The following is a 25,776-nucleotide window of genomic DNA, read 5'->3' on the forward strand; positions in this document are numbered from 1 at the left end:
GAGATTTATTCTACTTCTTTGAATATTCACATGCACGCACGCCAGGTTTTGGTATGGTCTACTATTATTGTTTATTTATTTTTACTTCCGACCCATTTTGGGCCCCAAACCTCTGTTTGAAAACAATCACCTCTATATAGAACACTGTTTTTTTGTTTTGATTGTGTTTTTCTGCAGCATTATGTCTGTTTTGTTGCCTATTCACTGGTCCGTTTGCGAGTTTAAATATTAAAAGAGATCAAAGGCATGTCAGCGTTAGATCAAAGGGAGTGATGACAGCTTTCAATACATACAGTAAACAGGTCCTATCTCCCTCCCAAAGCCCCCATGAAGAGGTTTTGTTTGCTCGTGTCTAAATATTTATTTGTGATGCTGGACAATGCCCCCCCCCCCCCCCCCCCCCCCCCCCCCCCAATATGACAGAGGCTGATGGTTTCCATGGTAGACCTCTGTTATCAATGCAATCAATAACTTCACATGGCTGCGTTGCCAACAGGTTTTGGCAGGACACCAATGAGAAGCATTATTCCCATAACAACAGAGAAGAAAGGAGTCTTTGTGGAGCTGTCCTTACGAAATTGACAAGCCTGTGATACAGGCACAATGGAAGGCGCATAAATGTGCAGATGTCGTCTGGAAAGCTCAAATGTCAGCGCAGCAGCACCTCGGCAGAGGGACAATTGATCGCTTCACCTTTTTTGTCCTGAGATAAATCTCTATCTTGAGTTTGACTTGATATTTATATATACAGTATATATAATATATACTATATATATATATATATTTATATTTATACTTCTGGTCCGCTGACTGGGCTCAGGTGATGAACACACAGGTTAAGGAAGGTAAACTATAACAAAACGATACAGAAATGCCATGAACATTCCTGTTCAGAATGTGCAGTATTAGTTTTTAAACATGATTTTTTTTTTGGTTTAAACAAGCTGATTAGATGGAACTTTCAAACTGAAAGTTCCATCTAATCAGCTTGTTTAAACCATGCTATATTTGACCCATTTCCATGTCATTGGTTTTCCCTAATCAGATCTCATCACTGGCCATTAAACCTCCCGAAATCATCCTAAACATTTTTAACACGGGTAATTAGGGCTGGGGGATTTTGCCTTAAAAAAAAAAAAAAAAAAAAAAAATCTCAGATTTTTTAAAGAAAGATTTGACGTTCGATTTTTTATTTTTATTTTTTAAATGCACTTAAAAATGACTGCAGACATCAGATATATTATCAAAAGTGTAACTGATTGTCCTCAAGAGTTAAAATGCATAGAACAGTCCCAAAATATAAGTAAATGAGACTCTGTCACTCAACAATTTCAAGCTTTAACCAGGTTTAAGAAAAAGTGCAACAGCAACTTCACAGTAACTTCAATTTTCTGATTAAGAAGTCAGATAATTACATATTCTATAACATATAACATTACAAATAAAAATATAATAAACTTTTCCCTGAGCATCACAGCATAGTGCGAATAAAAAAATTGAACATGCCTGTGGCACACATATCACATATAGCCTACTCAAAGGGTTAACACATGTAAACAAAGAGGGGGCGGGCGCACATCGGAACGTGAAAAATTCAGAAAAAATAAAAAAATATTTGAAAAATTTAAAAAAAAAAACATACTTTTTTTCAATTTGAAGTTAACTTGTCTAATTATTTCATATTTCTGTGCTTTAAAAGTGTGCTGAAGTCACACAAGATTACGTATCGCCAGATTTTGCATGAAACTCGCCATGACCGTTAGACATTAGGCCCGCTGTTTTACTGGGAAGTATATTGTAGAAATGTGTGATATTGGACCAAAACATGTAAGCGAGGCTATAGACCGTGTCATAAAACTATTTCCATTTCAGGAAGTGAACGCTGTCATATGACGAGGTTTATGTTGCAAGATTCATTAACAGGAAAGGTGCATGTGAATGTGTTGCGTTGTCCTAAGACATGCATGTGAGGTGACCTTTGTCATATTGCGTTTTTCACATAAAAGAACGTAATTCCGTATTTTTCGTACATTTTCTGTGATATTACAGCGGAGACGAGCTTTCGGCCTTACTCCATAGCGGAGTAACTATAGATACGATATATACTGTATATATATATATATATGTGTATTTATTAGATCACACAATGATACATTGCAATATCCGTCTCAAAGTTAGAAAACAGCTGCAACGCTGTCAACTGTGTTGCCAGCAGGGTGCGGGAGCAGCATCCTGAGCAGCAAGGCCCAGACTTCCCTCTCCCCGGCCACTTTAGATGCATTTAATAACACTTACTTCAGATGATGCATTAATTTTGAATCACAGGATAAAACGATCACGAGATGAACCGTTACACGTAGCGTGAGATTTTAATCAAGATTATGGGTGGAATTGGACATTTGTTCCACTTTTCCCAGTGAAAAATAGTGTTTAAATGTGTGATGTTGTCCCAAAACATGCATGTGAGGCTATTATGCATCATGATGGGCTCCAGGTCAGTTGGATATCTCAGCGCCATCTTTTTTTTTTACAGTGTATGGTGTGGAGGAGTAGAAGATGGAATTGGTGACTTTTCTGCTTGAAAGGTAATTACTGCTGCTTGATTTACATTATGTTTGATTTGTAATTGTTACACTAGAACTCTGTAGTGCATCTGTTGTTCATGTGCGCGCAGCCGCCTCCGAATTGGCTGCTGTAAGTGACACTGTGTTGTTGCTGCTGCTGAATGTGTGTGCACATTGAGAGACAGAAGCGTTGCAGTAATATGCTTCTAACAGAGCATGTTATATTACTGTAATGTTGCTGTCGGACCAACGTTAGCTTGTTAGCTCCTCTGAGGGAGGGACTTTGAAAAGTTTGGAGGCAGGGCAAGAGAGCAGCGGGGAGGGAGGGGGAGAGAGGGATCTGAGAGTTGCGGACTGCATCTTTAAAGTATCTCCTGTTTGCCCAATTAAAGTTTAGCTCAATCTTTCTCAGTGACAGTCACAATAATGCTTTCGAGATTTGGATCTTCGAGCTGGGTTTTTGTAAACAAATCATCATGCATACACTCCTGCTGATGACAGACAGCCCCTTTGTTGATTGGATGACAGCGTGTCACTGGGCTGTTATTGTTTCTCCAGCAGGTACCAGTTGAGTGCTGGTTGTCCTGTAGCTCCAGCTCTGCTCTGTCCTGCAGCCACGGATCATTTAGCTTTGACTCGTATTGTTGCTTTTGTGTTCAACCTCTGCAATTTTCCTCTCCAATGACAGAAGAGACTTAGAAAAAGGCTAAGAAATGACAACAAAGACAACACTGAGTCTTCTTCCCCCGGCCCTGTTATTGCATAAAATAGCGACGCAATAATTTCTGTCATTGATTTACCCCTAAAAGCCCATTTGACGTGGGCTCTGAAAAGAAAGCAATAAAGAAAGCTTTTCAGTGCAGTTGAATGAGCGAGAGGAGAAGGAGGAATGAATCCCTTTGGGACGCCGCGACCCAAGAGGCCTTTTTATTTTCTGTGCTCTGGTAATCAAATGGTGCTGAGATGAAAAAAAATTGAGTTTTCTATGAAAATAGAGGCCTTTGTTGGCTTTGGAAAGGCTGGTAATTCATAAACAATAAAGCCCCACTCCTTTTGTTTGGGTTATAATATATTCCTGCTGCTTTGAAAGAGCTCGCTGTGCACACACATCCACATGCACACATGGAAGCCAGGGTAAAAAGCCAAAGTGATGCAGCAGGGGAAGAGAGGAAGAGACAATATAAAAGGAGGCAGCGAGGCAGGCTTTGCATTCACCCTGCTGGCAGAGGGAGGACGGCGTGCTCACCTCCTCTGCTCTCTGTTAGCTTCACTTTTAGCGTCGCACTTCCTGATGGAAACCCAACAGGTGTTCATGCATCCTTGTGGATTTTCCTGCAGCCTCTTATTGGATTAACGTAAGGATGTAACGGACCAAAGTACCAGTGTGGAATTATGGACACCTCATGGAAAGTTCCACACACTTTACCTGCAGATGAAGGAGGTGTTTTGACCTCCAAATCTGAGGGATTGTTGCATTGCTTTACCGTGGATGTCTCTATTCTCACCTGAAAGAGTTTGAGATGACATCACGTCCTTCTGCAGCCCACGAATCAGCTACTTTTCTGTGTTCTTGTGCTAGAAGTTGGAGAAAAAAGTTGTTCTCTTTCTTGTGTTTGGTCGTTTGGTTTAACATTGAAAGAGCAAATTAATAATCCATTTTTTTTTTCTGCCGTCGTTGGATTTGATGTGTTGATGCTGGTAAAGTTATTCAGCTTGTTTGTTAGTTTGTTAGAGATGGGAAACTTTTATCACAGCGAGGGCCAAAAAAATATGTGATTTCCTACATTCATGTCAACATTTAGAATGATTTTTTGTCTGTTTTAGTTGTCATTATGTCTATTTTTCTCTCATTTTGTTTGTGTTTTGTTTATTTTTTTAATTTTAGTTTAATAGGTTTGAGTTGTCATTTATGTATATATTTTTCTCTCATTTTGTGTGAGTTTGTTGTTTGTTTTGTGTTTTTTGATTTATTTTGTATCTATTTCATGTCGTTTTGTGTGGTTTTGTATTTTTTATTTTTTGGTCTTTTTGTTGTCATAATGTGGGGTTTTTTTGTGTGTATTTTTGACTCTTTTTCTACCGTTATGGGTATTTTTGTTGTCATGTGTTTTTGGAGTAATTTAGTGTCTTTTAGTTGTCATTATGTATATATTTTTTTTCTCATTTTGTGTGAGCTTGTTGTTGTTTTGTGTATTGTTTTAATTCATTTTGTATCTATTGTATGTAATTATGTATTTTTGTTGTAATTTAGTATCATTTTTGTCATTTTGTTTTCATAATGTGCTTTTTTTGTGTACAATTTTGTTGATGTGTTTTTTTGTGAGCAATTTTTACATTTTTGTTGTTTTATTGTGTTTTTGGAGTCATTTCATCTTTGTTGTCCTTTTGTTTATTTTTCTAACACTGTGGGTATTTTTGTTGTCATGTGTTTTTGGGGTCATTTAGTGTATTTTAGTTGTCATGTATATTTTTGTCTCGTGTACACACACACAAACATACACACATATATATATATATATATAAATTTTTTTTTTAAAATTTTTTTAGTTATTTAGTGTATTTTAGTAGTTGTGTAAATTTTTCTCTCATTTTGTGTGAGCTTGTTGTTGTTTTGTGTTGTTTTTTTTCGTTCATTTTGTATCTATTTCATGTAATTGTGTGTTTTTGGAGTCATTTAGTGTTTTTTTTTTTGTTTTTTGTATATTTCTTTCTCATTTTGTGTGAGCTTGTTGTTGTTTTGTGTGTTTAAATTCATTTTGTATCTATTTTATGTAATTGTGTGTTTTTGGAGTCATTTTGTGTATTTTTGTTATAATTTTTGTCATTTTGTTTTCATTATATGTGCTTTTTTGTGTGTAATTTAGTTTTTTGTGAGTAATTTTTCGATTTTTGTTATTATATTGTGTAATTGTGTTATTTAGTGTATTTTAGTTGTCATTATGTATGTTTTTGTCTCGTGTATATGTATATATATATATATATATATATATATATATATATAGTTATTTAGTGTATTTTAGTAGTTGTGTAAATTTTTTTACTCAGCTTGTTGTTTTGTGTTGTTTTTTTAATTCATTTTGTATCTATTTCATGTAATTGGTAATTGTGTGTTTTTGGAGTAATTTTGTGTATTTGTGTTGTGGTTTTGTATAATTTGTCATTTTTGTTTTCATCATGTGTGGTTTTTGAGAGCATTTTTATGTATTTTTGTTGGGGTTTTGTGTTCTTTGCGAGTTATTTTTTGATACATATCATTATATTGTATTTTTTGAGTCATTTTTGGTTGTTTTTTGTTGTTTTGTATATTTTTCTATCACTTTGGGTATTTTTGTGTTATTTTGGTCTTAACTTGTGTTTTTGGAGTAAACTTTGGTGACGGTCTTTAATAACACTTTCTTCATGCTGTTTTAGTGATTAATTGTTGTTCATAAATATAGAAGTTTGCTTTTCATGTCAATGCTAAAACTTTTTTAGCCCTTAAAGGAGGAAATGTTTGTTGCAGCTGCATCAAAAAGTGAAATTTTAGACAACAAAAGAATCAGTTTTCTCCTGCTTACAGCTGAGGACTGCTCAGTGAAACGCACACAGTGACCTTTGACTGTATCCTGTACCAGATGTTGTTATTGTTACACTCAGCAAGTTTGTTGCTCTTGTAAAACCTGATCGTGCCACTAGATGGCAGCATAACCCAACCAAATATCACCAGTACAGTATCATGAGTTAGTCCGGCTGTAATTGTTCATAAAATGATGTTTTTTGTGTGTTTTTCCATCAGAAAGCAAAGTGATCCTCCACAGCTGACGGTGATGAAGTGTCGATGGAGTCCAGATGTTTGCTGGGGTGAAACCTTGACGGTAAGATTCAGGTTTTACTTAAACTACTTTTAAATAAGCGTAAATGTGGACTAGTAGAATTGTTTACACCGAGTAAACAATAAATCATGGTACATGACAGCTGGATGATGACACCCTCAATAATCCCAGACATCTAAAACATGCAGGACAGGCGCTCTCTAGGACCAGAATTGAGAATCAATGCCATAGAGTAGACACGTGAGTAGACATTTTGTGCGTCCCCCAATGTAAATGCACAAACTGACTCCCTAAATGCATAAAATGATATAATACACAAAATGTCAACAAAAATACACAAAAATAAACATGTAAAATGGCAGAAAAATGCAAAAAATGCTATCAGACATGTACAAAAACATGCAAGATGTCTACTAATAATGGAAAACTATTCCAAATAATAGACAAAAAGACTCATAACACTCAAAATGACACATTTCTTTATGCAGAATAACAAAAACAAAATAATAAAACAACAAAAGTACCCCAAAAGCACAGGACACGGCAACAGAAGCAGAGATAAGCCTGAGTGTTTCCTGTCTTAATGCTCAGATTGGTCATTATTGATTTTTTTTGGGGTCCTACTGAGATAGATGATAACAAATATGAAAGCCGAACACTAGAGGGAGCCTGACATCCACCATTGGATCCTCAACCAGAGACGTGAGAATATTAGTGTGAAGTTTGGTAGCCTCAGATTATAAATGAATTTATCTTTTAAAGGAACAATATTCATTATTAAACTCATTTCTGATTTCAGTGTCAGTGTTCACATAAAACACACGGCACATTAAATTCAACATTAAAGTACCATCAGAAGGATTCAGCTTTATATGTTTTATATAGGATTAAACCTCAATATTGTAATTTTGTTTCCTATCGCTATCTTTAACTTTTGATACTTTAGTAGATTTTGTTGTGTGGAGGTTTATTTTTTCAACTTTAAACATAAAAAAACATGTTTTTTACTCAATTTGACTCCAGATGTAGAATTGTGCTCTTTTTGGTTGACTTTAGTTAAAAGTAAGAAGGTATATGTTTGAAAGTGAACATGTTTATAAAGCTCTTTCCACACGTTCCATTATACAGTAATAACTCATCCCTAAACGTCTTTACATTAGCCTTCACTGCATGCATTTTATTATTTTTTTTGTCAGTGACCGATTCAAATATATGAATAGGCCTGTAGAGATGATCGCTACCTTCCACAAAGTGTGCATTATGCCGATTTCTTCAGCCATCATTTCCACTAACTGCACCATCATGGCTGAATGAGCTGGAGTGGAAAAAGGGCTGCCATTACTGGAGCTCTGAGTCTCCACCTGTTGATGCGCTCGTGGCGTTTCTCCTGCACTGTGTGACTGAGGTGAACCTGATCAGCTGCAGGAATGTGGGAGAAAAAGCCTGTGAAATCCTTTGCTGTCATTTTAAAAGTACTTCTTTGGATTTACTTGGTTTGAGATCTGAGTAAATGTAAATAAGGAAGTGAACAGAGGTGGGTACATCACGATACGCAGCTCACGATAACGATTACCTCACAATATGACGATACTGTGATTATCAATATACTATAAGCTATGACATAACAAAAAAAAATTGAAAAAGTGTCCTATGAACAGTGACACTATCTAGTGCAACATTTCTGTAAATAAGTGTCAACATACCAATGTAAACAAATAAGTGCTTTGTGTAAACATAAAATAGTGTCTTTCTTACCAGTGACACCATTATAGTGCAATATTCCATTAAACAATATCGATAATCGATCGTGCGAAAAAATATCGCGATATATCACCGTATCGAGAAGTGAATGTGTTCAAGTGCAGTCTGTCCTAACATGTTAAGATGCATGTACTTGAAGCCACATGTTTCAAACTCATGGCCCGGGTGCCAAATCCGGTCCTTTGGAGCATCCAGTTCGGCCCGCGGGAGAAAAACATGAATCATTGTGTAAATAAAACTCAACAATATTTGTAGGGGCTCACAGTTTTCCTGTTGCTTATGTTGCATGATGGCAGTCATTTTTAATGTTAAACTGTTGAAAAAACTCAAAATTCTTACAAAATCATTCAATTTTCCTCAAGTTATTACATAATATTTCCCTTTATTAAATATAAATTTGTCACACATTTAAAGTTAATACCCTGTTGGGACTGATATCTGTCACTTAACATATTTAGTAACTTATATATACAGTACGTAGAAGTGCAAACTAGGGCACAATAATGTTGAAATGACTGTTTCCTGCATTAAATTCTGTGGCCCACTGGAGATCAAACTGCTCCGTATTTGGCCCCTGAACTAAAATTTCATTTCATTCATTCTTTTATTTCATTTATTTGTATTTTTCTTTAGCTGGGACAAGAAAACAAAAGGAACAACAAATATGAGTTTGACACCCCTGATATAAGCACAAGAACAGAGTGGATCTGATTTAAGGGCCACATTATTATCAACATTCATGTCAGTCTTTAGACTAATGACCAATCTGAGCATTAACACAGGAAAGAACAACAAATATGTGTATTTTTGGAGTTGTTTTATGTACTTTTGTTGTTATATTTTCATTTATTTTGTCGTCCTGTATAAATATTTGTTTTGTTTTGTGTGTATTTGAGTTTTATGCGTTATTCTTTCATAATGTCCATTTCTTGTCTGTTTTGTGTATTATTTTGTTTTTTTGTTTGTTGGTTGTCGTTTTGTTTTTTGTCGTGTAGCTTTTTTCCATTATTGGATGTATTTTATGGTTGTTTTGTGTTTTGTGTGGTTTCCCTGTTGTGTGCATTTTTTTTATTATTGTGTTAATTTGTTATCATTTTGTGTGATTTTTGTTTTGTTGTCGTATGTATTTTTTTCCTTTCGCGTGCTTTTGGTATTATTTTGTGTATTTGTTGTTGTCATTTTGTGTATTTCTATTGTTTTTTTTTTTTAATGTATTTTCAGTCATTTTGTGTGTTTTTATGTTAGTAGTTTTACGTTAGTGTTGTGTTGTGTTTCATATTCCTATAGACGATGTCAGAAGTGAAAAAAATCAACAATAGTTAAAGCGTGCGTGCGTGCGTGCGTGATGTTTATCTGGTTAGAAGCAGTGTGCGGTGAATCCTTGTTGTTTTGGTAATCCAGATGTTTTAAATTGTTCCTTTTTATTGTGTATTCCAACAGCCTAAATGTCATCTTCTGCTGTTTCGCTGATGTTTGGCCTATTTTTTCTTGACTTTATTGTGTTTGTTGGAAGATAAAATAAAGATGTTCATTTCAGGTGTAGCCTGCAGGAGGTTGTAATTTATGAAACTCTTTCCCCAAAGGAAGACTTTAAGGCAGGAGCCAGAAAAGCCTCGACTGTAGAACTGACGACAGAAACAGATGGAAGCATTTTCTTTTGAAAAGGAGCCACAGGCTTAAGTGGCACCGAGCGCTCCCGAGCATTTACAGAAATAAAAGCAGAGAGCAGTGGGGTAGCATAGGCTTCCTGTGTACTTCAGTGCCTCAAAGTGCCAGGGTGCGATCAACCCGCGTTAATGTGACGGATACGTGGCGCTGGGCATTCATTTCACACGCACTAAACATGCAGACTGACAAACGGAGGCCTCAGCCCTGCCACGCTAATGCATGGCTAAGTATAGCCTGGACTCAAGTAGGTTTCATGTAAAACACATTGCCTCACTTTAGGATCTTTTTATTGTCATGTCTGTTTTTTTTTTTATTTATTATTTTGTATGTTCTATTAGTCATTTTGTGTACGGTATATTTGGAATATCCTTGTCTGCTTTTGTTGTTCTTACACTTCCGTTGACATTCATTATTCGAGTCATTTTCAGAATTTTTGCTGTTGATTTGTGCATTTTTGCAGCCATTTTCTGTATTTTTTGTCATCTTGTGTGATTTTATTGGCATTTTCTTGTCTTTTGAGTTATTTTGTACATGTTGTTTTACTCTGTGAATGTGTTCTTGTTGTCATTTTTATGTATTTCAGAGTCATTGTGTGTTTTATATCGTTGTGTGAGTTTTATTGTCATTTTGTCTTGAATTTTGTTGTGTTTCTGTGGTTTGTACACTTTTGTTGACAGTTTTGTAAATTCTGCTGTTATTTTGTGTGTTTTTAGAGTCATTGTGTGTGTCATTTAGTGTTTTCTTGTTGTCAACCTCATTATTTTTCTGTCATTTACTATATTTTTGTATCATTTTGTATGCTTGTTGTTTTGTGTGTGTTATTTTGTATATATGTTGTTGTTTTATGTTTTCTTTTCCTTTCTGTATTTTTTGTCATTTTGTGTGATTTTATTGGCATTTTCTTGTCTTTTGAGTTATTTTGTATATGTTGTTTTACTCTGTGAATGTGTTCTTGTTGTCATTTTTATGTATTTCAGAGTCATTGTGTGTTTTATATTGTTGTGTGTGTTTTATTGTCATTTTGTGTTTTCCAGAAGTCACTTTGTGTATATTTTGAATATCCTTGTTTGTTTTTGTTGGTTTTCCATTTCCGTTGACATTGTCATTTTGTGTTAATCGAGTCATTTTCAGCATTTTTGTTGTTGATTTGTGCATTTTTGGACCTAATTTCTGTCTTTTTGTTGTTGTTTTGTCATTTTGTGTAATTTTATTGTCATTTTGTGTCTCTTTGGAGTTATTTTGTATATGTTGCTTTACTCTGTGAGTGTGTTCTTGTTGTCATTTTGTGTATTTCGGGACTATTTTTGTGCGTTTCTGTTGTTTGTACACTGTTGTTGACGTTTCTGTGCATTCTGCTGTCATTTTGTGTGTTTTGTTGTCATTTTGTGTTTTTCTTGCTGTCAACCTCTGCATTTTTCCATCATTTTCTGAATTGTCTTCTTGTGTACTTTTTGTGTATTTTTGTTTTTTTTGTGTATTTTTAGTATATACTTGTGTGGTTTTGTTGTTTTTACACTTTTGTTGACATTTTTGTGCATCTTTCCGCCATTATTTTCAGACTTTTGGTTGTTTTTGTGCATTTTTGGAGCCAATTTGTGTAATTTTGTTTAATTTTGTTGGCATTTTGTGTGTCCTTGGACTCATTTTGTATGTGTGTTGCTTTGTGTGTTTCATGTGTCATTTTGCATATTTTTGTTTTTGTATTTTGTTGACATTTTGTACATTTTTATCTCGTTTTGTGTGTTTTTGGAGCTATGTCGTTGCTTTGTGTGTTTGCTGTGTTCTTGTCATTTTGTCTAGAATATTTTTTGTGTGTTTCTGTTGTTTGTACACTTTTGTTGGCCTTTTTGTGCATTTTGCTGTCATTTTGTGTGTTTTTAGTCATTGTGTCATTTAGTGATTTTTTGTTGTCAACCTGTGTATTTTTCTGTCATTTTCTGTAATTTTGTTGGCATTTTGTGTGTCTTTGGAGTCGTTTTGTGTGTTTTTGTACCGATTCGGGTCTTTTACGAGTCAGTTGGCATATTTTTCTTGTTTGTATATTTTCTTGACATTTTGTGCATTTTTGATGTGGTTTTGTGTGTTTTTGGAGTTTTTTATGTGTCGTTTGCTGTGTTCTTGTTGTCATTTTGTCTTGAATTTTGTTGTGTTTCTGTGGTTTGTACACTTTTGTTGACATTTTTGTACATTCTGCTGTTATTTTGTGTGTTTTTAGAGTCATTGTGTGTGTCTTTTAGTGTTTTCTTGTTGTCAACCTCATTATTTTTATGTCATTTACTATATTTTTGTTGTTTTGTGTCATTTTGTATGTTTGTTGTTTTGTGTGTGTTATTTTATATATATATGTTGTTGTTTTATGTGCCCTTTTCCTTTTGTCTGGAATATTTTTGTGTGTTTCTGTTACTTTCGTTGACATTTTTGTTCATTCTGCTGTCATTTTGCGTGTTATTTAGAGTCATTATGTGTGTTCTTGTTGTCTACCTGTGTATTTTTCTGTCATTTTCTGTGTTTTTGTCATTCTGCATATTTTCGTTTTGTTTTGTGTGTTTTGGAGTGTGTGTGTTGGAGTTTTTACATGTATTATTAGACTGAGGGCAGCCCGTTTCCCATGCCTGGTGTAAACCATCCTAACATCAAACCTAACATCCCGTCATTCAAACTAAGAATAAAACGTGCAAGGTTAGTTTGTATTTCATATTCGTGGTATATTCGACGCACACTGAGGAAGCTGCACTGCACAAGATGCTCAGCCGGACTAAATGCACGGGCCAATTACATTGATTTTAGAGGAGCTGTGTTGTTTGCGTTAGCGCTGGAAAATGGACGGGCATTTTCCCTGTCGTGGAGAATTGAGATCTCTTCAGTGTTCATAATGGAAACAATTCCAATCAGCAGGCTGATGTAACTCTACTCACTCCCTTTTTTCTGACCACCTATCACATCATGCACTTACACCATTAGACAGTCTTTTTAATGTATTTCTAATTACACCCGCAAATGTATTTTTAGCCCTGCCGTTGAGTGCTCCAGGCTGTAACGACGCAGCAATGACCCTGGGCTGGTTGTGCTGTTTGGATTTAACTGATTTTTAATAAAAAATCACTGAATTTATTATTTATTTCACCAATTAGTTCCAGTTGTGTGTGTTTGAAGGGGATCCAAACAGATGTGGGTGATCAGGTACAATCCTCGGTGCAGAAAAGTGTTCCACAATTACTTTGACGTGTTTCAGATTAAATGAGATATAAAACACTTTAAATTAAATTAATAAAATGTAAAATCCGGGACAAACTGGGAAAATCTGAGCAGCTGTCATGTTATGTACACTGAATTTAGGAGTCATTTTTTCCTCTCGCATCCTTGTTGTTCCCTCGACTTGTACTCATTGTATGTTTTTATTATCGCTGATGCTCTCTTACCTTTCCCATCATACGCCGTTAGGCTGTTGTGAGGTCTGCGTTTTGTTGCCGTCATAGATAAACGTCTCTACAATAGACGTGTAGGATGCTTTAAATCAATTTTTAAGAGGAAACAAAAGTTTTTATTCACGTTATTGTTATAATACAGCTTTAAAATGTACATTATTTTGATAAAAATATTATCTAAAACATGTTAGACTTAAGTACCTCCTTTTGTCCTACTACAACATTTTGCCCACAATATAAAAAAAATACAGCTATAAAGCATAATGATGGAATGAATGATAGCACACATTTTAAATAATCTCATTTTGTAAATAATGCATCAGTGCTTCCTGAATAGATTCATTTCTATATTTTGTTATCATTTGCCTTCATCTCCCGCCAGGAGATATTATGATTGCCATTTTTAACTAAAAATAAACAATGCAAAACCCCATATTTTTAATGCTTTAATTTGTAGTGCCATTGCGTACCCCCATTTGAGAAACCCTGATCTAAACTATGTTGTTATTTGTTACACGTGAAAAATCTGTAGATGAATATAAATCGATGCATAATCAATAAATTTATTGACAGTTGATTAAAGTGCATTATTTGGTTGAAATGTAATGAGAAAAACTTGACACTTTTCAAAAGCCTGTGTCAAAGTCAAAAAAAGTACAGAAAATGACTTGAGCAGATTTGTGTTGTGTTCAGGGCCTCTGTGTGAAGCTGCTGACGCACACACACACACACGCACACACACACACACACACACACACACACACACACACACTTTAAGAGCAATTTAGATTTTTTTCACTTCTGACATCGTCTATAGGAATATGAAACACAACACAACACTAACGTAATACTACTGACATAAAAACACACAAAATGACTGAAAATGCATTAAAAAAAACACCATTAGAAATACACAAAATGACAACAACAAATACACAAAATAATACCAAAAACACGCAAAAGGACAAAAATACATACAACAACCAAAAATCACACAAAATGACAACAAATAAACACAATAAAACAAGATTTCTAAAAAAAAATGCACACAACAGGAAAACCACACAAAATAACAAAGTTGCATTTAAAAACACACATAAAGACTTTAAAATACATCCAATAATCGAAAAAAGCTACACGACAAAAAAAACAAAATAATACACAAAACAGACAAGGAATGGACATTATGAAAGAGTAACGCATAAAACTCAAATACACACAAAACAAAACAAATATTTATACAGGACGACAAAATAAATGAAAATATAACAACAAAAGTACATAAAACAACTCCAAAAATACACAAAATCACAATATTTGTTGTTGTTTCCTGTGTTAATGCTCAGATTGGTCATTAGTCTAAAGACTGACATGAATGTTGATAATAATGTGGCCCTTAAATCAGATCCACTCTGTTCTTGTGCTTATATCAGGGGTGTCAAACTCATATTTGTTGTTCCTTTTGTTTTCTTGTCCCAGCTAAAGAAAAATACAAATAAATGAAATAAAAGAATGAATGAAATGAAATTTTAGTTCAGGGGCCAAATACGGAGCAGTTTGATCTCCAGTGGGCCACAGAATTTAATGCAGGAAACAGTCATTTCAACATTATTGTGCCCTAGTTTGCACTTCTACGTACTGTATATATAAGTTACAAAATATGTTAAGAAACCGACAATATCCAATAAGTGACAGATATCAGTCCCAACAGGGTATTAACTTTAAATGTGTGACAAATTTATATTTAATAAAGGGAAATATTATGTAATAACTTGAGGAAAATTGAATGATTTTGTAAGAATTTTGAGTTTTTTCAACAGTTTAACATTAAAAATGACTGCCATCATGCGACATAAGCAACAGGAAAACTGTGAGCCCCTACAAATATTGTTGAGTTTTATTTACACAATGATTCATGTTTTTCTCCCGCGGGCCGAACTGGATGCTCCAAAGGACCGGATTTGGCACCCGGGCCATGAGTTTGAAACATGTGGCTTCAGGTACATGCATCTTAACATGTTAGGACAGACTGCACTTGAACACATTCACTTCTCGATACGGTGATATATCGCGATATTTTTTCGCACGATCGATTATCGATATTGTTTAATGGAATATTTCACTATAATGGTGTCACTGGTAAGAAAGACACTATTTTATGTTTACACAAAGCACTTATTTGTTAACATTGGTATGTTGACACTTATTTACAGAAATGTTGCACTAGATAGTGTCACTGTTCATAGGACACTTTTTCAATTTTTTTTCTTATGTCATAGCTTATAGTATATTGATAATCACAGTATCGTCATATTGTGAGATAATCGTTATCGTGAGCTGCGTATCGTGACGTACCCACCTCTGTTCACTTCCTTATTTACATTTACTCAGATCTCAAACCAAGTAAATCCAAAGAAGTACTTTTAAAATGACAGCAAAGGATTTCACAGGCTTTTTCTCCCACATTCCTGCAGCTGATCAGGTTCACCTCAGTCACACAGTGCAGGAGAAACGCCACGAGCGCATCAACAGGTGGAGACTCAGAGCTCCAGTAATGGCAGCCCTTTTTCCACTCCAGCTCATTCAGCCATGATGGTGCAGTTAGTGGAAATGATGGCTGAAGAAATCGGCATAATGCACACTTTGTGGAAGGTAGCGATCATCTCTACAGGCCTATTCATATATTTGAATCGGTCACTGACAAAAAAAATAATAAAATGCATGCAGTGAAGGCTAATGTAAAGACGTTTAGGGACGAGTTATTACTGTATAATGGAACGTGTGGAAAGAGCTCAGACAGCTTTATAAACATGTTCACTTTCAAACATATACCTTCTTACTTTTAACTAAAGTCAACCAAAAAGAGCACAATTCTACATCTGGAGTCAAATTGAGTAAAAAACATGTTTTTTTATGTTTAAAGTTGAAAAAATAAACCTCCACACAATAAAATCTACTAAAATATCAAAAGTTAAAGATAGTGATAGGAAACAGAATTACAATATTGAGGTTTAATCCTATATAAAATATATAAAGCTGAATCCTTCTGATGGTACTTTAATGTTGAATTTAATGTGCCGTGTGTTTTATGTGGATACACTGATACACTGTTGTTGTTAATGCTTTTTATTTTTGTTGTTTGTATATTTGTTTGTGCATTTTTGATGCGGTTTTCTGTGTTTTTGGAGATTTTTTTGTTTATGTGTTTGCTGTGATCTTCTTGTCATTTTGTCTGGAATATTTTTGTGTGTTTCTGTTGTTTTTACACTTTTGTTGGCATTTTTGTGGATTTTTTGGCCATTTTGTGTGTTTCAGGAGTCGTTATGTGTGTTTTTGTTGACATTTTGTGTTTTTTTTCTTGTCAACCTCGGTAGTTTTCTGTCATTTTCTGTATTTTTGTAGTTTTTTTTTTATTATTTTGTGTGTTTTGAGTCATTTTACATGTGTTTTTTTTGTTTGTATTTTGTTGACGTTTTAAGTGTTGTTGTTGTTGTTGCTTTATATTTTTGTTGTTTGTATGTTTTGTTGTCTGATGCAGTTTTCTGAGTTATTTTAGTGTGTTTTGTGTTGTTGTTTTATGTGTTTGCTGTGTTATTGTTGTCATTTTGTCGGGAATATTTTTGTGTGTTTCAAGTGTTTGTACACTTGTGTTGGCATTTTTGTGCATTTTTTGGTCATTTCGTACGTTTCTGGAGTCGTTATGTGTGTTTTTGTCGACATTTTGTGTTTTCTTGTTGTCAACCTCGGTAGTTTTCTATAATTTTCTGTATTTTTGTTGTTTTTTTTTTCATTATTTTGTTACTATTTTGTGAGTCATTTTACATATAATTTGGATATTTTTGTGTTTTTTTTGTTTGTATTGTTCACGTTTTAAGTGAGGACGGAGAGTCGGCCGAGCGAGGTTAAAAGCTCTGGGTTAACTGCCGTGTCATGGCGCCTTTTGTCCTGGCCGTGCCACGATTGTGCACGTGTCTGTACGAATATGTAGCACAGGCTCCTCACTCTGTGATATGGATGTTTCCTTTTTTGTTGTTGTTGTTATTGCTTTACATGGAGTGAAGCTGTGTTTGTATAGGCCGTGTCACTCAGCGTGTACAAACCAACTTCTCGCCGTATATGCTGCGCCTTATACGGTCAAAAGGCGTGCATACAATAACCACGACAGCCTCTGTGGGCGCGTATCATAGCTGTCTCACCACGAGCCTTGCCTCAAAATAATTTCTTAATCCATTAATTGGCGTGGCGCTGCATTCGGGGCAAGGCTTTTTGTTCTGTGTGTTTCTCAGAGATGCATACTAATCATATAAAGTGATCCTTTGTGCTCAGGTTGACAGCAGCAGCAGTGAGGGCTTTTAGATGTGCACTCACGCACATTCACACACACACACACACACACACACACACACGCACGCGGCGAGTCAGGCATGTGTCTGGGAGCGCCGACGGCACAACGAGTGTATTTTCCCAGAAGAGTGTTATTTTCCTGTCAAGCCTTGATGGCAATGTGCCAATAGATGTGACAGGGAGCGATCATCCCTCGCTCATACAGTATAGAGAGAGAGAGAGATAGTGGCGATGAGGATGGAGAGACTTGGATAGACACTCGCCTGCTTTCCCATCCAGACGTTTTCAAGCTAATTGTGATGGATCAAATTTGAAAAGCGGCGAGGAAATGGCTAATTGTAGTGAAATGTGGCTGTGGAAAAAGTTGCCTGATGGTGTCGGGACGTTTAAAGCTCAGAGAGAGAGAGAGTGAAAGTAATTGGTCAGCGTGTGTGTAGCTTTTAGTGTTTTTCTCCCACTGTCACCAGTGTTTGTTGTTCCACTGCTCGGTCTGTCAGCGTGATGACTGTTTTTCTTACACCAACATTAAATTGGCTGCTGTTGTTGTTATTGTTGTTGTTGTTGTCGTCGTCGTCGTGTGTATTGGACAGGTTTCTTGTCGTGGGCAGACGAGGCTTTAGATTGACGCCTAAAAGCTCAGTTTAAAATATGACAGCTGCGCTAAGCTAACAGTTAAATCACAAGTAATGCATCATTTTTTTTTTTGCCTGAAACATGCCATCATGTGTCATTTACCTCCTTTTAACAGCGATGTTTATTAAATTATAGGGACAATCCTGACCTTTCCCATGACATGTGTTTGGACGACTGGAAGATTTGTTCTCATTGCTACGGATAAACTGGAAGAATAAAGAAAAACATCCATATGAGGAAAAGAGAAATACATTTAATGAATAAACAAGTCAAATTAAAGAAGAATACAAATACCACTTAGTTTCTCCCCATTGTTCAGCTTACTAGAGCTGGGACAGTATGTTAGATTTGATTTGATCACGATTATTGAGGTATTGGGATTCAGTGGTAACTATTATCATCATCATCATCTTTATTAGCAGACGTAGAAGTCCATAAAAAACATTAACAAATACGTATATCGTGATTTTCCTACCGATGTTGAGTTTGACGCCAAATTTCAACTTTTTCAGTTATAGTATATATTTAGTCGACTAAATCTGTTGCATCTATAGTTGATCAGCCTAATATGGGACAGTATTAATGTTTGAATGGATGTGACCAATGTGTAAGATCACCTGAATTCTGATTGGATTTCATCCAAAGTGACACAATTATGGTTTAGTTTTTATTAGTTGATGAAAATATCAATATACAGTATTACTTTTTGTTAACATTTGTTTTCTTAATTAGTCATAGTCTCGTCGTTGTCACCGATATGGTCGACAAAAACTATGCGGAACGTCTTTATTTAACAAACTGCTTCATACGTTGTTTTACGTACGTGTCTAACGTGCAACAGTGTTTATTATGTTTAATCTCGTCACAAAAGAAAGATCACGACATATTGTAAATCTATATACGGTATTTTGTTATGTTGTATATACGTCACAATATGGAGTCGATGCATCAACACATGTATATGAATAATTATTTGCCCTATTGCACATGTTAATACATCACACACCTACGTTTTTACACAATGACAATACATGATGTTCATAATATACCTGTTAAGATGTATCCTATACAATCACTGTCCTTTCAATACATAAATATAAATCATAATATACTACATTTCTCTCTATATCGCTGTCTCTCTAACTAGATATCTCTATCTTTATATGTGTTGATGATGAGTTTAGTTTAGTTTTCTTCTGTGAATCCATCTTTCTGCAGCCATGTCATTTCATATACTTATAGATCAGGATCAGCGTTTCAAACTTGAGGTCCAAGGCCCAAACACAGCCCGCCAACGCATCTAAATGTGGCCCGCAGGAGGACTTTGCTCCAAGTCCACACTTACAACTTGTTAAAAAAATGTATGCAGTCATTTAAACACAGATTTGTTTAAGGTAAGGCATGAAATTTTTGAAATTCCAGCTTTAAAAAATAAAATTAAATTAAAAAAATGCTTGGATGAATATTTTTCTGGTTTAGGCCACTAGGAGGGGGAGATCAGAACAGGTCTGTATGTGACTCCCAAACCAAAAGCGAGTGCTGCTATTCAGATGATAGTGTCTGTTATTGTCTGTAACTAAACTGATTTTATCCGTTATTATCTCCTCTTTTTTCTGTGTTCACGTATTTCCCCCTCTGTGCTCGCTCATCCTCTTCTTTCCTTGTTCACCGAAGTAAAAACAAAGCCGAGGAAAACAAAGACGAACATGTCATTAGTGGTTTTGTCTCCTCGTCGCCACAATAGCCTGACCGGCCTCGTCAAGCGATGGCGAGAGATTTAAAGCAATGCGTGCGAGTACGGAAGAGAGATAGTGCACCCATGTGACGAAAGGCGCTTTAATTTAGATAATTATCTCACAAATTAACCAGAAACTCCTCCGCTGTTAATTATCTGTCTTAGGGAGCGGTGCAGGAAAACAAAAAAACAGCAGCGTGGAGGTCTTTGTTCCCGTCTTCATGGGAGGGGCCATAAATTGGTTATGCCCCTGCTGAAAGGCCAGATAACCCTTTTGAAGGAACAACCACAAAGAGTTTGATAGGCTAATGGGGAATACTGTTAACATCCCAGTTTGTAATTGGATGTCATAAATCTGAGCCAGGTGATGGGGGGGACAAAGGATGGGCTTTGTGTGGGTGTCGAGGTCTCGGCGCGACCTGTAAATCCTTCCCCCGGCTGGATTGTGCTATCTGACAGTCCTCATGAGTTGACAACGCAAGATGCAGGGCCACTGGATGGCTGGCATTGTTTCTCTGAGTGTGTGTGTGTGTGCGAGTGCGTGTGTGTCCTTATCTCTGCGTCTGCTGCAGGATATGTGGTCAGCTACTATCAACCTCGCCTTTATAATCGCAGGTCATCTGATTAGCGTCCACGTTGGTGGAAGCCGTGACATTTTCATTCCTGACGACGTGACCGTCTCTAATAAAGACGTATTAGCGTTGCATTAAGGCTGTTGGGTTTTTTTAGAGGTAAAACCTGAAGAAAAGCACAGAATAGAATCCAGAAAATGGATAAAATTTGATATAGTTTGGTTTAAAAGTCTCTGCAGAGCGTTGTGATGAAAAGTACTCCTCCAGGTTCATGAAGCCCCCTCATACCTTACATACCAGCTCTTTACCCCCGCCCCTCATGACATTTTTCAGTTTCATAATTTTCTGTTATACTTTTTCATTTCCTTTCCGTTTTGTCATTTTTCCCTGTTTAGATGACTTTACTCGCTATTAAACTTCCTGAAATCATACTAAACATGATGAATAGGGTTAGTAGATTGAACCATATTTATTAATTGGCAGTGGATATCCGTACGGTTGCCGTATCAATATACCGACATTCTATCCGTACGCAGCGCCCCTCATTGGCCAGTTTAGATCACGTGACTAAGACTAAACCTAACCGTAACCCTAATTCTAACCCTAAAAATTGTTGCGATATAGGGTTATAACCTAAGACGCTACGTACGTGTACTTCGGTAAACGTACCAATAGCACCGGAGGTTGTCCGTATGGCAACCGTACGAATAGACACTTTCTTATTAATTTAACACATTTTATTTATATGCTTCAGATTATTCCCAAAAACGGGATGGTTACGCTGAAATCGCACGAGATTACATCGCAAAAGCAACGTTAGCCACACTGCTAACCCTCAGCCACCCATTTAACAGGAAAAAAACGCTATGGGAATTTGTACTATGGTCCCATAACATTCATTAAATAATATAATTATATTTATTTGTGAAACCTTTAATTATCGTGAACCGGGGATGCTGCATTTGTGACGTTCCACCAGGTAAACTGCTCACCAGTTCAGCCAATACACCATTAGCTACACTTGGCTTTGTACTAGAGGCTTTTCACATTTTTGAATGTACTCATAATAATCTGAACCGCTTATTAATGACAGCACTTTAAAAACACGCTTCAGATGAAACTGGGTATTCATTTTTAATCACATGACAGCAGGATTACAACTCGAACCATAACATGTAGCACGAGTTTTCGAGCAGGATTATGGTCGCAATTGGAGATATTTGTGCGATTGTAACTCTTTTTCAACGTTAAATGGCCTATTTTCCAAGTGAAAATTTACAGTGTGTAAATGTGTTTCTGTTTCATGTTGGGGCCCAATTTCAAAGAAAGAGCGAAAAGAAACAAAAATGTGTCTCCGTTTCAGAACGTAAACTTAATTTTTTTTTAACTCACTTTTATATTTTTTTTGTTTGGTGTATTTTTCTGTAATGTATGTTTTTTGGAGTCATTATGTGTATTTTTGTATCTTTATGTTGTGTTTTTGTGCATTTTTTGTATAATTATTGTTTTTTGTTGCTATAGTAGTGTGATTCTGGATCTTTTTTTTATGTAGTTTTGTGCATTTCATGTTATTTTTGTATAAATATTTAATTTTTGTGTATTTTTAGTCATTTTCATATTTTTGTTGTTGTTTGGTGTATTTTTCTATGTATGTTTTTTGGAGTGATTTTGTGTGTTTTTGGAGCCTTTTTGTATAAATATTGTTGACTCGCGATTTAAAAGAAGTTTGGGATCACAAGAGTAATTTTAAATAACCATGAAATATTAACTTAAATCACTTTTAGCGGTACAAAAACGTTTTTAATATTAATTTTTAATATTGCCTTCTTTTTAAACCCAAACAAACTGTGACACAGTGACGACATGAACCCGGAAGCGGAAGTAGCGCTCTAACCGAGAGTGTCGTAATGTTAAAATGAACGTTTTGAACGTTTTGCAACACCACATTACTCCTAAATAACGGATGCACACACTTGTGGTATTTGGAAGCCGTTGACTAAGTTTCAGGTCGAAATCATACCGTGTCAGGGAGATATTCTCTCCACACACGGACTTTTTTTGCTTTTATAGATAGATATTGTTTTTTAATAGTACAAAGGGGGTACTTGGATTGAAAAGAGAAAGAGGAAGGGGGTATCTGAGCCAATGAAGTTTGAGAACCACTGCCTTAGACTAAATAAATCACCAATAAGCAACTCAAAAACATGTAGTATTGGATTATGGTCTGAAAATATGTGAGATTCTATAGAATTTTGGGCAATTTTCATTCATTTGTTTCAGAAATGTTGATAAAATGAGGATGAACACACACACACACACACACACGCAGGCACACAAAACTGTGCATCTGTTGTCAACAACATGTCCCATTTTCCACACCAGGTGTGAGGGACATGAGTGCGCGCACACGCACACACACACACACTTAACACACCCTGTGAGGGGAAGGCCGAAGCTGCACCAATATTTGTGTTCTGCCATCGTCACGTATTTGCCCAGGTCCTCGTCGGCGCTCTCCACAGCTCCAGCTGCAGGTGTGAACAACTCTCGCACTGAGAGAGACGCACTCAGCTGTCACCCCGTCAGTGGGAGAGAGGGACACACACACACACACTGCACGCTCAGGCTGGGGGAGTCCGGGAGGGGGAGATCAATAGTAGTGAGTGTAGAGTTTGGATAATTACAGTTGTTAGCGGGGAGAGGAGAGCAGCTATAGTGGCCTCTTCACTCACAGTCTCTTATCACTGCGTGGCCTGTCATTACAGCTTTAAATGCTGCTGTGGCAAAGTGGCAACTGTGTTGGTGTGCATGTGTCTGCTTATACGTATACTCACTCCGTCTTTTTATGTCTTCCAAACCTCCTCCTTACACTTTTACATCCTCCTGTTCCACCTCACGTTTCCTCTTCTCCTTTCATTCAATCTATTTATTTATTTTTTTTTCCCGCTTTCTCTACTTCATCATGGCCGTGTTCCAAATGTCATACTAATGTACTACCAGAGCTGTAAAGACTACTGATACATCCTACTCATGTAGAAGTACTGGTACTTGATTGAAATTGTACTCGAGTACAAAAGGTGGAGAATAAATGGAGATATTTAGCTTCAGTGTGCTTCAGGTTTTTGTCGTTGTTGGTTCCAAATGCATCTTGGGAAACTTGGAGTATACCTACGTAAGTGGGAACGCTCATCATCAGTAATCATCCTAATCATACTTATAGTATATAGTAGTCAGTATATATTCATTGAACTTGTATTGTATAGTACGGAGTGTGACATTTCACACAAGTTTCTTCATTAGTTTTTCTCCACCTTTGAGTTAAAGAACTGTGCTGAAAACATAGAGAGAAATTACTTGTGATTTTGCTTTACAAATCATTTTTTAATAAATTAGATTTCCCATGCATGAGCTAAATTATAGATGGGCAAGTTTTATCGTAGCATGTGCCACAAAAAGTGTCCAATCTGAGCGATAATACTGTCAAGGAAATCGAAAAGATTTTAGTTACTATTGTTGTATTTTTGGAGACGTTTTCCCTGTGTTGAGTGTGGTAGAGCTTATTAAAGCTGTTCCCCAGGTCGATGCCCGTTTTGAACTCAGAGTGGAACTGTGTAGGATGTGGGCGTGCAAATGTGCGGAGTAGAAATGCTGCGTTCAAGGCACCTCGTTACTCTGGATTTTCCGACAAATCACACACACATTATTGTTTTTATTGACTCAGTCAGCCATGTTTGGGCGATAATTCAACACGATTATTCTGAACGGAATTCAGAATTTTTAACTTGGCTATGTATTGAATGCAGCCGACGTTATAAGCTATATGTGGAATGTCCCTTCCAGGAGGTGCAAACCTGGTTGAAATTCTATTCTAAATATGGATAATAGAGTCAACCATTGGTATTAATTTTACATTTATATACTACAGATGAATTACGGTGGAGATTACGTCACAAGAATGTCCTTTAGCTAGACACGCAGACGACTGTTTTATGGGAAAAATACCTGGAAATGTGTGATTTGGTCCCAACACATTTAGTCTGTGTCATGGAGATATTTCCATTTAATTTTGCACAAAATCCTGCACAGTGTGAGATTTCGAACAAGAATATGAGCGAAATTTGACATAAAGTACCCTTGGTAGACATTACGTCATCCGGGGAAAACTCGCATGTAATTGCATAATGATTTTGTCCCAAAACATGCATTTCTGTCATATTATTGTGGCCTGATTTTGAATATAGAAAAAAAAAAGGTTCAGATTGCTTTTTCCATGTGTTTTCCTCAATCAGGGAAAAGCTGAGTCCCTAAAACAGCAGATTTAATGTACTGTAGATGTTGAAAGGTCAAGAAATCTTTGTTATAAAGTAAGGAAGAGCTGCTCAACAGATGATCGTTTCAGATGTGACCTCCTGTTGTTTCTCTTTTATTCCCTCTCTCCTTGTTTTCAATACTTAACACCAGATTATTTCACCATGATTCTTTCTTTCTTCTCACACGCACATCTTCCTGTTTTTTTTTTCCTATTTTGGATCTCACTCGTCTTTTCGTCACCTCACCGAGGCTCCACCACTTCTTTTTCCCTCCATCTTCTCCATAATCCTCTTCATCCCAACTCTTCTTCCAGTTTCCCCCTCACTTCTCTCTCTCCGACCAGTAATCTCTCTTCATCTGCTCGGCTTCCCATCTCTTTCTCTCCGTTTCCTCACCAGCCGTGCCAGGAAGAGGAATTTCCATGTGGAAATCCACGCTCTAATTTCACAGAGACACAGAGTTTGGTTTCGACTGTCCAGCCAGGATTTTCTTAGTTGTTGAGACTTGACACCCGACGCTAAAGCAGGCCTGGAGAAAACGGAGTTAAATCTTCTTTGGATGGCTGTGGTTGTTTCACCATTCTTCGCGTTTTTGTTTGTTTCTCGCGGTTTCTGCTGATCTGCGCTGATGCCGAGGAGCCTTGTCAGACATAAGGAGATGAGAATGATGGAGAGAAGGATTAGACGGCTCCGAAACAACAGCGCTTTCTCCCCTCCGGGCTGTTTGCGCCCATTTAGATGAAGCAGGATTAGTTGAGGATGAGAGAGATCCATGTATGTAGAGGAAAAAGTGGGTTGGTGATACATTGACGCTTCAGGCAAAGCTGTCAGATATTCGATATTTGTGCTTTTTCTGTAGGTGGTGCATCGTCTGGCTCAGAGGACGTGCACACTGCTGCTGCTGCTGCAAAAAGTAAAGTTCTAAACATGGAGCTCGTGCAGTTTCTTAGTC

At 36.5% G+C, this 25,776-nt stretch overlaps 1 long non-coding RNA gene across 1 annotated transcript in view; it reads left to right on the forward strand.

The window, feature by feature from the left end:
* Positions 1-5,989: 5,989 nt before the first annotated feature.
* Positions 5,990-25,776, forward strand: part of LOC114479161 (uncharacterized) — a 66,332-nt gene continuing 46,545 nt past the window's right edge. The window contains exon 1 of the long non-coding RNA XR_003675960.1: positions 5,990-6,418. This is a non-coding gene — a long non-coding RNA (uncharacterized LOC114479161). The remainder of the gene's footprint in view (positions 6,419-25,776) is intronic.

Source organism: Gouania willdenowi, chromosome 2 (genome assembly GCF_900634775.1).
Source record: "Gouania willdenowi chromosome 2, fGouWil2.1, whole genome shotgun sequence".
Taxonomy (NCBI): Eukaryota; Metazoa; Chordata; class Actinopteri; order Blenniiformes; family Gobiesocidae; genus Gouania; species Gouania willdenowi.